This window comes from Schistocerca americana, chromosome 2 (assembly GCF_021461395.2).
Source record: "Schistocerca americana isolate TAMUIC-IGC-003095 chromosome 2, iqSchAmer2.1, whole genome shotgun sequence".
Lineage (NCBI taxonomy): Eukaryota > Metazoa > Arthropoda > Insecta > Orthoptera > Acrididae > Schistocerca > Schistocerca americana.
This window is the reverse complement of record NC_060120.1, coordinates 856,540,352-856,547,704: the sequence shown is the minus strand read 5'-3', so window position 1 is coordinate 856,547,704 and position 7,353 is coordinate 856,540,352.

Sequence of the window (7,353 nt, the reverse complement as noted above, 5' to 3'; positions counted from 1 at the left end):
CACCGTTAGCGTGGTCCTTATCACTTATAGAAACTCTTTGAGTCTGCCCACCTTGGTGTTCGCTGGGCGCCCTGTGTTGCTTTCCTGAAACGTAATTTAGTTGCGATTGTGGGGATAGTCTTATATTGATTTGCTTTAATAGTGTTTGTCCTTGCCAAATGATGCTTAACACTATCAGTGTCACCGCCTGTGCAAGCGGTGGGCATACGGCGGTGATCGTAAATGTTAATGGTGCTGTCTTTAAATAAATGGTAATGTGCTCTTTCAATTAATAATGCTGTAGATTAGGATCTGGCCAGATCTTCTAGTATACTACCTGTTCTGCCGGAGAGCTTTGAAATTTTCTGTGATTGCACCCTTGTGTTTTGTAAGGCGAGATTTCTTACCTGATGCTTGGAGGCTAATTGGGTCATATGGGTCGTCTTGTATCTGACCATTATTTTATTAATAGAACCAAGATATCAACACGTAAGGGAAGTTCATAATTATTATGTAAAATGTGCTTCAACTATGTTTGTAGCTTGCTTATTTTGATGTATTTATCGCTGGTTCTCGCCAGTGTTCAAATTTCAGTATTCTTTAATTTTCTCGATTTGGTCTGTCAATCATTGTTTACCGGATGTTGTTGTACCTTACTCCGGATTGCTAATTCAGGAACCTATTTGCTGAAAATATGTTATCGTACTAATTGATCTGCTGGTGATTCCAGGCAGCTTCACGTCGCATGAGGTTTATTTTAGGAATGGCCCGCTGTTGCACGATGGGTCAGCCACTGTTTCTGCAGTCTATGCGTGCAGTTGTTCCGGGCCTGATAAGCGTGTTCGCACCGGTGGCACGATATTACTGGCCAGCATTTGGGATTCGCCGCAGCCGTCAGCTTGGGTGAAGCTGCTCTAGGGCACCGTGACTGCTGCGTAGGTTAAGTTCCTTCTTCACTGGTTCGCGTGGGCCTAAATCTCTCTTGAGTTCGCGTATTTTTGTCTTTTGGCTTGGATCCGTCTTCGTGCCGAGCCCTTTCTGTATCAAGTTTTCCCTAGTCGGCCGTCAGATTTGCTGGCTCTTGTATTGCTTAACTTTGTAAACTCTCCCAAAGGAACGTGTTAAATTTTGGTAATTTAAATTTGTTTAAACGTTTCACGTGTTACTAAATTTGTGCTCGTCGTTGTAGCATTCGACCTTAGAAAATTTTGGTCTGTAGTTTAAAATCATTCTGTTAGCCTGCGACATTTAAACTTTTACACTCACTGTTTTAAAAGCGCCAACGGCCTTGCCGCAGTGGTAACACCGGTTCCTGTCAGATCACCGAAGTTAAGCACTGGGCTGGGCTAGCACTTGGATGGGTGACCATCCGGTCTGCCGAGCGCTGTTGGTAAGCGGGGTGCACTAAGCCCTTGTGAGGCAAACTGAGGAGCTACTTGATTGAGAAGTAGGTTCTCCGGTCTCGGTAACTGACATACGGCCAGGAGAGAGGTGTGCTGACCACATGCCACTCCATTTACGCATCCAATGACCCCTGTGGTCTGAGGATGCGACGGCGGCCGGTCGGTACCTTTGTGCCTTCATGGCCTGTGCGGGAGGAGTTTACTTTTTAGTTTTTTAGGTTTAAGAACTGCTCATTTCTAAAAGATTATTTAACTGTGTTTTACTATCGTTGCCATTCGTTTAAAAAAAAAATTTAATAAATGTGAATCACCTGGGAAACAGTGAAAGATGTCATAACCTGGGGCCTAGGCCTTCGATGAATTCCTGTTAACCTGGATTGCTGGAGCTCAAGGGTATCTCAAAGGCCTCGATTCTCTTCTATTCCGGCTTTCCCCACAGACCGTTTCACTAACATACAATGCTGTGCTCCAAAAGTACATTCTCAGAAATCTGTTCCTCGAAGTAAGGCCTATGTTTGACACTAGCAGACTTCTCTTGACCACAAATGCCGTTTGTGTCAGTGCTAGTCTGCTTTTTATATTCTTCTTGCTCCGTCCATCATAGGTCATTTTCCTACCTAGGTAGCAGAGTTCCTTAACTTCATCTACTTCGAGATCACCAATCCTAATAAGCTTCTCGCTGTCCTCATTTCTGCTACTTCTCATTACTTTTGTCTTTCTTCGATTTGCTCCCAATCCATATTCTGCGCTCATTAGCCCGTTTAGACCATTCAGCATATACTATAATCCTTCTTCAATTTTATATAGGATAGCAATATCATCAGCGAATCTTATCATTGAGATACTTTCAGCTTGATCTTTATTTCCACTCTATAACCTTTCATTTATCTCCGTTAAGTATAGGTTGAAAGGTCTTGCACACTTTTTAAGCCGTGCACTTTTTTCTTCGTCTCTCACTCTTATCTCTTCCTATTTGCTCTTGCGCATATTGTATATTGCCCCTCTTCTCCTATAGCTTACCCATATTTCTCTCATAGTTAGAAAATGTTGCATCATTTGACATTGTCGAACTCTTTTCGAGATGGACAGATCCTGTGAACGTGTCACGACTTTTCTTTAATTTTGCTTCCTTTATCAACCGCAACGCCAGAACTGCTTCTCTGGTGCCTTTACCTTTTCTGAGACCAACTTGATCGTTATCTTAACGCACTCTTCATTTTCTCTTCCATTCTTCTGGATATTATTCGTGTTAATAACTTGTATGCATGAGCTGTTAAGCTGATTGTGCGATAATTCTCGCATTTGTCATCTCTTGCTATCTTCGGAATACGAACGTGGACAATCGTTTTGTTGACACTTCCCCCAATGAATTTAGAAATTCTGTTGATATGTTATTGATCCCTTCTGCATTATTCGATCTTAAGTCTTCCAAAGCTCTTTTAAATTCTGATTCTAACACTGGATACCCTGTTTCTTCTCAATCTACTCCAGTTTCTTCTTCTATCATATCATCAGACAAGTTTTCAGCTCACAGAGGCTTTCAGTGTACTCTTTCCACCTAGTCTCCTCTGCATTTAACAGTGGAATTCCCATTGCCCTCTTAATGTTACCACCCTTGCTTTCAACTTCACCGAGTGCTGTTATAACTGTTCTATGCCCTGAGTCAGTTCTTTCGACAGTTATTTCTTTTTCGATCTCTTCACATTTTTCAAACAGTCATTCCACCTTAACCTACACGCGCTTCCTATTTAGTTCGTTCTTATGTGATTTGTATTTCTGTATTCCTCAATTACCCTGAATTTTTTTTTACTTCCTTCTTTCATCGATCAACTTAATTATTTCTTCTGCTACCTATCGTTTCCTCCCAGTTATCTTCATTGCACCTATGTTTTTCTTTCCATCTTCTTTGATTGCCCTTTTTGGATTTGTCTGTCCGTCTTGAACTGAACTACCAACTACGCTACTAATTATCGAAGTATCTATAGCCTCAGAGAACTTCAAGAGTGTCTCTTAATTCCTTAGTAGTTTCGAATCTCACTTATTTGCTCATTGATTTTTCTGACTAGTCTCTTAAACTTCAGCCTACTCTACATGACCAGCAAATTTTGATCTGTCTATTTCTGCTACTGGGCACGTCTTACAGTTCAGTATAGGATATCGAAATCTCTGCCTGACCATCCTCTAATCTAGCTGAAATCTTCCCGTATAACCCGGTCTTTTCCAACTATACCTCCTGCCCTTGTGATTCCTGAACAGAGTATTCGCTATTACCAGCTGATTTTTATCCCAAAACTCAATTTGTCTTTCTCCTCTCACGTGCCTGTTATCAAGTCCATTTTCTCCCGTAACCCTTTCTTCTAATCCCTGCCTCACAACCGCATTCCAGTCTCCCTTGACTACTGGATTTTCATCTCCCTTCATCTATTGAATTACCAATTCAGTATTCTCACGTATTTTCTCTCTCTCTTCATTTTCTGCTTGTGATGTTGGCATCTATACCTGAACTATTGTTCCCGGTGTTGGTTTTATGTTCATTCTAATGAGAATAAACCTATCACTGAATTGTTCACAGTAATCCACGCTCTGCCCTATCCCCCTATTCGTAACGAATCCTACTCTCACTATGCCATTTTCTGCTCCTGTTGATATTACTCTATACTCATCTGACCATATATCCTTGTCTTTTTTTCATTTCGATTCAATGACTCCTACTACATCTACATTATCCTTTTCAGATTTTCTAGCTTCCCTGCCAGGTTCAGACTTCTGACATTCCACGCCCCGAAAGGTAAAACGTTTTCCTTTCGTTGGTTACTCATTTTTTCTCCCATGTTCACCTCCCCCTTGGCAGTCCCCTCCGGGAGGTCCGAATGGGACACTAGTCCGAAATCTTTTGTCAATGGAGATATCATCATGAGACTTTTTCAATAACAGGATATACATTACGTGTCTTTAATGCAGAGGTTCCCATTGTCTGCTGCAACTTCACGCCGTTGATCATTGCCTATTCTTGCGCCTTTAGGGGTAATTTGCACCCCATGGGCAAGAGAGTGCCCTGAATCTCAGTCCGCTCCTCCGCCATGTTTGACAAGGTCGTTGGCTGACTGAGTTCTTACGCCGGAAATCTTCAGTCACTATTGGAAATGATTTTTATCCAAAAATTAAGCAGTAGTTTAGATTAAGACGTTAATTTATTCAATTAAAATACACTTTAAACTGATCTGTGTGAGAAATAATGTCAACTGATATTTACAAATGTCACCTACGTGACATTATTCCAAGTAACCTTACTGATTTTCAGTATTACTTGAATGAACAAAAAAACATGCCCCTTTGACGCAAATGACACCTGAAATTTACTCACGAACTTTTTTCGCAATAAGTGCAGTGACTGTTGGCTTGATTATTGTCTGTACTGAGAAATTCATGCGTTTACTAAAGCAATGCCGGATTGAGGTAAATTTATCGCAATTAATTCGGAAAAAAAACAGATCAAGAGTTGTCCTGCTGCTAGTGAGATGTGCTGAACGCGGTACACAAACTCTGGGCCTCACTCATGCCCTATGCGCACTTCTCTCCATCTCTGAACAGATGCTAGAGATGTGTCCCAAACCTCCTAATATCGTGTCACACTTCCTTTTGCTTGGTGTAGTACAGCAACTCAACGTGGCATTGACTCAGCGAGTTGGAAGTTCCGTGTAGAAATTTGGTGCCAAGCTGCCTCTAGAGCCATCGATATTTGCGAAAATGTTGCCGGTGCAGGACTTTGAGCACGAACTGACTTCTCGATTCCGTCCCATAAATGCTCGATGGGATGTGTGTCAGGCGATGAAGGTAGCAAAATCATTCGATCTAATTCTCCAGAATGTCTTCAAGCCAATCGCGAACATTGTGGCCCCGTGACATGGTGTATTGTCATCTACAAAACTTCCACCGTTGTTTGGGAACATGAAGTCCTTGAATGGGCGGAAACAGTCTCCAAGTAGCCGAACATAACCATATTCAGGCAATGATCGGTGCAGTCTGAACAAGAGGATCGAGTCCATTCTATGAAAACATACCCACACTATTATGGAGTCACTACCAGCTTGCACAGTGTCTTGTTGTTGGGTACATGCCTTCGTGGGATCTGCGCCGCACTTTAAGCCTACCATCAGATCTTTCCAACTGAAATCAGGACTCCTGACGAGTCCACGTTTTACACTCGTCTAGAGTGCAACTGATATGGTCATGAGCGCAGGAGAGACGCTGCAGGCGATGTCGTGTTCTTAGCAAAGGCACTCGCGTGAGTTGTCTGCTGCCACAGGCCATTAAGCCGAATTTCGCTGCACTGGATACGTTTGCTGTACGTCCCATACTGATTTCTGGGGTTATTTCACGCAATGTTGCTTGTCTGTCGCCACTAAAATTTCTAAGAAAAGGCCGCTGCTCTCGATCGTTATATGAAGGCAGTCGGCAACTGCGTTGTCCGTGGTGAGAGGTAATGCCTGAAAGCCGGTGTTCTCGACACACTCTTGATGCTGTGGATCTCGGAATATTGAACTCCCTAACAACTTCCAAACTGGAATATCAGTGTCTAGCTGCATCTACCATTCTGCGTTAAAAGTCTGTTAATTCTCGTTTTGCGGCCATAATCGCCTCGGACACGTTTTCACATGAATCACATGAACACAAGTGACAGCTCCGACAATGCACTGCCCTTTTAAATATTTTTCACGCGAGGCTGCAGCCATTTGTACATGAGAATTTCGTTATCCCTTCACTTTTGTCCCCTCCGTGTACTTTATTTGGTTCCATTTGTTTGTAGAACTGATGGGAAGATTATCTGTACAATCACAAATGTATCTAGGTGATCTACCTAAATATTTATTAGCTACCTGAGAAACACGCGCGATAACCAATCACATTTCGAGAATCAAAACTCTCCCACCCAGCAGTGGCAGGAGCACTACTATCAGTTCTTACGATGGCAACAGTGAACGTACGGTTACCATGAATCAAGATATGGAAATGGAAATGCCGTGTGGCTAGGGCCTCCCGTCGGGCAGACCATTCGCCTGGTGCAAGTCTTTCGAGTTGACCCCACTTCGGCGACTTGCGTGTCGATGCGGGTGAAATGATAATGATAAGGAGAACACAACACCCAGTCCATGAGAGGAGAAAATTTCCGACCCAGCCGGGAATCGAACCCGGGCTCTTAGGTATGACATTCCGTCGCGCTGACAACTCAGCTACCAGGGGCAGACACTTAAGATATCATTATTAACAACACTAAAATTAGAATTACATCCTACTAATGAAAATCTTCCAATCAATCTGTGGCATGAATCAGCAAACCAGTGTTTAATAGTATTAGTTGAAAACAGTTTTGTTTGCAATTTTAGTTTTTTTTTATTTATCAACTAAACTTTTCACCTTATGTAGGCATCTTCAGGCTGATCTTAATTTGATATTTCTTAGGACGATTCTTTAGACAATGTAGCACTGACGTCCATCTAGAAAGTATTTACTGGGGTTAACGAAGGCGATGTCGGCCTGATATGCTTAACGATGTCCTTTAGCTACATTGTCTAAAGGATCGTCCTAAGAAATGCCAAATTAATATCAGTCTGAAGATGCCTATTTAAGGTGAAAGGTGTAGTTGATAAATAAAAAAAATAAACTGTTTTCAACTAACACTATCCCACTAAGGCACATGGTCTATCAAGAATAGGCCTAGAGGCCGATGAACCTCCTTTCAGTTTATTCTATGCGACACCTGCTCCAGTGCTACTCTTCGTCACTATCTTAATAGGTAACTGACTGGAAGAAAATCTGGCGAAAGGCCTTTATCCTCTCATGCTTTCAGATTCACTGATCGCCTGTTACTCGTGGGGAATGAAGTCTTTAGCGGGCCTACACCGTCCTGACTGAATGATTACAAGTTATGACACAAGTTTCGGCTAAGCTGCTTTCGTGCCGCGGAAGAATA